Raw genomic sequence first — 5662 nt, forward strand, 5'->3', positions numbered from 1 at the left:
ATGGTGTGGATACAAATGGCCTTTCATGGAATGAGTCATGTAATTTCTTTTCAACCAAGGCTACAACTCACACCGAAGACAAATCCAAAAATGTGTTGCATCCAAATGGCATTGATCTGGCAGGACGACTGCTGGCTGAGAGAGTTGTTACTTTCTTACATTACAGAGCTTAGACTTTATGGAGCAGAACAATCATATCCATTCCTTCAGCCTCATAAAGCTTAAGACTCACAGTATGATCAGAATAATACTGAAAATGTCTTCATAAAAATCAAAACATATAATTAAATCCTAAATGGGGATTAATGGGCACAAAAATGTCCACAAAAAAGGATGTATTTCAATTAAACACCCCTTTAAAAGGAAGTGAGCGTCACAGCTAATCGGCTAATCTGCTGATGCCAAAGTTCTGGTGTTGAAATTAAGCTTGTCTGCCTACTTTTGAAAACCCAACAGATCATTCACAAAATTGTGATATTGTAGCATTCGGATGGTATTTTATATGAATATCAATGAAAACAAATGTTTTGCTGCTCTTTCACTTCTATCGACCAACCACTTGTTTTCACACAGACAGTCCAATTAAAGTTAGCTCTGAATCGATAAGATAAACTGACTGCACAATAAATACACTTTCAACCTGCCATCTCATATTATGCTCAAGGTCTGAATTCTAGATTATTGCTGTTTACCTGCAGAACTGGCAGACCTGACGTTGCTCAAAACATTGAGCTGTCCTCATATGCTGCCAATGTACCATTTAATGTCTAAAGACAGCCTCCTGCATAGTCAACTATGCATAAGACTCATGATTAATGATAAAATGATATCAAATACGTCTACCTGTCAGAAAAACCATCCTCTGCACGCATCAGCAAATCATCACAAAAAAGTTCAACTGTTTCTCCACAAAATTAAAATCTTTATTGGCTCTGATGGTTCCATGAAGAACCTTAAACATCCATGGAAACTTTCCATTGTAGAAAATGTACTTTATAGCAGAAAAAGATTCTTTAGGCCATGTCTACATTAATCCGTTTCATTTTAAAACACTGTCTGTGCTTAAGGGTTTTTCAAAAGTTTCTCATCCACAAAATACTGGAAAGTCTTAGTCATCTTACTCAGCCATGTATAAAATGTAACACAAGCTCACTGATACCGCTTTTCCACTGGCTGGTGCTGGTGCTCAGCCAAGAGTGGCACTCGTTCAGAACCGGCTCTCGTTTCCACTGGCTGGGAGCAGAACCCTCTACGTGACCAACATGTGACCAGAATCGCTTATCTCTTACGGAAGGAGAGCGTTGATGTCTTCTGCCGACCACTGCTGAACTGACATATTTAATTGTTGTTGTTAATTTACCTGAACTATGACGGCTTTTAAAAATGGCTCCTTTCACACGGTGGTCTGTAGTGGAAGCTCCACCTACTGACATCATAGGTTCCCTTGTTGGAGATCAGCAAGGATTCAGGGCCAGTTCGGGAACCAGGATCTGGGCACCGGCCCAGGATTTTTTTGAGTGAAAAAAAGCGCAGCCCGGTTCCCAATTGGGCTCCAGCTCTGGCGCCAGCCCCGGTGGAAAAGCAGTCAGAGACCAGTTAGAATAAAGTTCTCATTTATAATGAAATTTGCTATTCTTCTGACATGATCATTTTATTAGCAAAACATCTCACCACTCAATGGAATGCCTCAATAGGCATTCCATCTCTGGTCTAAAACGCAATTACAAGAAAATATTCAGTAATCTTTGCAGGAATGTATATGAAGATTGTACAAAGTAACATTTACACTCTGAAAAAAAAAAAAAGGTTCCAAAAGGGTGTTTTCACAGAGATGCCATAAAAAAACAATTTTGGGTTCCTCAAAGAAGCTTTCAGTGAACAGTTTTTGAAAGAATAATTTTTTCTCTCTCTTAATATAAAGAACTTCTTGAAACTCCAAAGAACCCTTTTCTACTATAAAGAACCTTTTGTGGAATGGAAAGATTCCATGGATGTTAAGGTCCTTAATGGAAATATCAATGCCGTTAAAGAACCTTTGATAAACACAGATATCTATTGGTACAATACGCATCACATGACTAAACATGCGGCATTGTTTTCAAATACCTCCATTTGCACAGTCCATTTAAATGTATCCACATGGGAGAGTCTTCAAAATGCTCTGGTTTTGCTGGACAAAAACAATGTCTCATTGTGGACAGAGGGCCAAAACTTAGATAAAAAGGTGAATTTGCAAATGTATCTGGATTAATGTAGACTGTAATGTAGCCTTAGATTATTCAAATGTTCTTAGCACTAAGAAAAAAACATTTCTTTTAAGACCTTTTCACTGAAAGTTTCTTTGAGAAACCCAAATAGTTCTTCTATAGCATTTCTGAAAAAAGAAAACAAACAAAAAAAACTTTTACAAACTTTATTTTTAAGAGTGCAGATGCTTTTCCCTAGATGTAATTGTATCGAGGAAGTAGAAATAAGCATGTAAACACAAGCAAACAAAATAATTGACCCACACAAGTCGAAAAACAAGTGGCGGAGAGTCTGTCGAGCCGGCAATCCCGCTACCATGGTGAGATGCTCCTGCAACTGAATGATGGGTTTACAGAGAGATGGATTGAGAAGGAAGACAAAGCTTGGAAAATGTCTCAATACACCTTGAGCATGGGATATAAATCCAGCTAAGTAAGAATGTGGCTTTTGCCATGGGACCAATAAGACCCAATAAGTCCTGGCATGAATTCCCAGGCCGCTCATGTAAACACAAGCGATCATACCGTATATAACTGAATCTGTCACCTCAGATGTCGCAATACGACAAAGAAAAGCTTCGCTGAGTGATAGTGCAGCTGAAGAACGGCTGATGTGACCATCACGAAAATGTCAATGCTAATAATTGAGTAACTCTGTGCTATGAAATCATTTACAATGTCAGAGGAGATTGGGTTCAACACAATGAAGCTGTTGATCTGTAAAGGGCAATTAGGAAAAACAAGACAATCTGAAAAAATGACAAGCTCCAGGGTAATTAGTCCATGTGACTTTAAAAGGGACCTGTGTGCTAATTAATATTAAGCCTGTTGATCCTTTCTGATGGTCCTGTTTTTAACCTTTCATGGCAATGGACAAAGTATAGACCGATTTGAGATTCTCAGAGCAAAGCAGTTCAAGAAAACTGGCAACTCACTAACAAACAGATTTACTAAACATTACTTTTTTTGTGTGTATTTTCTGTGGGAAAATTCTGCTGAATGGATTTAAACATGGCAGAATATGTTAAACTATTAAACTACACTTTTTGTTGTCTGAAAATATTTGCTGCATACCAATTTGCATATTATCCATCCTAAATAGTATTCAAAATTTGAATTATGGGTTAAACCTGTGTAAGTTTCTTTCTTCTGTTGGTAACCAAACAGTTGATGGTAGCCATTGACTTACAATAAATAAATAAATAAATAAATACCATGGAAGTCAATGGCTACCGTCAACTGTTTGGTTGTCAACATTCTTCAAAATATCTTCTTTGTGTTCAACAGAATAAAGAAAGGATGTGTGGGTGAGTTAATGATGACAAAATTCAAATTTTTGGGTGAACTATCCCTTTAACAGCTAATATTGCCCACAATCCATTTTGCTTTTGAGGAAGATTCAGTTTCAGGAACTACAAACACAAATAAGGTTTTAAAAAATCTTCAAACACGGTGGATTGACGTTAAGTAGACAGAGTACAGGTAAAAGGGTTTGAGTGATTTATAATCAATATCTAACCTGATAAAAATATTCATGTTCATCTGCAGCAACATTTGCAACAACAATATTTGGTGTACACCAGTGTTTCTCAACTGGGTTGGAAGACCGTTCTGAGCGGGTCGCGGAGTGTACAGTCAAAGAAACATCAACAACAAAAAACATAATTCTAAATGATTTTCTGATGCGAGACTTTTATTTTGAAAGACGTGCGTGAAAGCTGTTGACACTTCTGTCAGAAGCAGTTTAAGTAAAGTACAAACACAAATAAGGTTTTAAAAAATCTTCAAACATGGTGGATTGACCTAAGGTTAAGTAGACAGAGTACAGGTAAAAGGGTTTGAGTGATTTATAATCAATATCTAACCTGATAAAAATATTCATGTTCATCTGCAGCAACATTTGCAACAACAATATTTGGTGTACACCAGTGTTTCTCAACTGGGTTGGAAGACCGTTCTGAGCGGGTCGCGGAGTGTACAGTCAAAGAAACATCAACAACAAAAAACATAATTCTAAATGATTTTCTGATGCGAGACTTTTATTTTGAAAGACGTGCGTGAAAGCTGTTGACACTTCTGTCAGAAGCAGTTTAAGTAAAGAGTGCCTGAGAAAAATGCGCTGTCCTGATTCAGTATCTGCGGTCAGATGAGATGTTGTCAGGCTTAATGTCAGTCATATTATTTAAGCATTATTTTCGTAACTTATTACGAAATAAAAAGTCTCTCACCTCAGAAAAACTAACTTTTTTTTTAGGTAAAATTAGGTTTTAGAAGTTGATTCTGGCAGCTATAGATGCTTAAATATATGCAAGGAAGAAGTATACAAACAGTATACCATAATTCAGTATACAAACAGATGTAGAAAGAAGATACCGGTAAATTGCGATTATTATATATGCAAATGTGATGATGTTGTTCGGAAGCAGGCAGGCATGCCGACTGGTTTACAATAAGCATTTTTAAATAAGAGTTTATTTTTTGAAATGTTTGCATTATGAAATAGCTGAATTGGTTGAATTTGATAAGTGAAAGCTATTTTTGATGATTTGAGGAAAGAGCACCTTCTACATTTGTTTGTTTTTGAACTTTCAAGTAGATCGGACTAGTTAATTTTGTTTTACTAGTAAATAAAATAAAATAGTAAATGCTAATAAAAAGATTTGAAATAAAATAAAATAATAAAATAAAACAAAATAAAAATATATAATAAAATCAAATCAAAATAGCACCTACAGGATGAAATGACCTGCACTACGAATGTGAGTTACCAGTTCATAGGAGAAATTCTCTGGCACTGTATTTCCATACTTCAGTGAATGATAAACGGCTATGCATGGTTATGAAGGTGTGAGAGAAGATGTTCTCTCAGGTGGTCCTCTGATGTTTTAGAACACAATGATTTCCAGACGGCCCCCCTGCTGGCCATTAAAAAAACATAAAAATGCCTCCCACTTACAGTGAGTCACGGCCAAATCAATACAAACTCTCCATCCCAAGCAGGCTATTTAAAGTGCAGCACAACAGGAGAAGCCAATTAATTAGTGCTAAAGCTTCACTTCCTATAGAGGATTAAAGGGAACTGCACAGCGCATGGGAAAAAAACATACCTGAAGGGTAATATGTTATTGGGAAAAGTTGTTAATGAACTTTAAAAAAAAAAAAAAAAATCCAAATTCAGGATTTGTAATGTGTGTTGATAAGCTAACTGTTGATCCATGAGCTTCTACTAAAGTGGAGCATGTGGTGTACTTGGATTAAAAAAAAAGAATAATAAATAAATAAAAATGCAAAGGTGCTCTAAAAATATCTGAGCAGGTTCTATAAATGGTGGCGAGTTTCTTTTTCTTCTGCTGACTGCACTACAAGAGGTCCGGAGGAGGGTCTAGTCCTACGCTAACTTCTAACAGCTACCCTAG

Source organism: Sinocyclocheilus rhinocerous, unplaced genomic scaffold (assembly GCF_001515625.1).
Source record: "Sinocyclocheilus rhinocerous isolate Xijiao unplaced genomic scaffold, SAMN03320098_v1.1 scaffold3131, whole genome shotgun sequence".
Classification (NCBI taxonomy): domain Eukaryota; kingdom Metazoa; phylum Chordata; class Actinopteri; order Cypriniformes; family Cyprinidae; genus Sinocyclocheilus; species Sinocyclocheilus rhinocerous.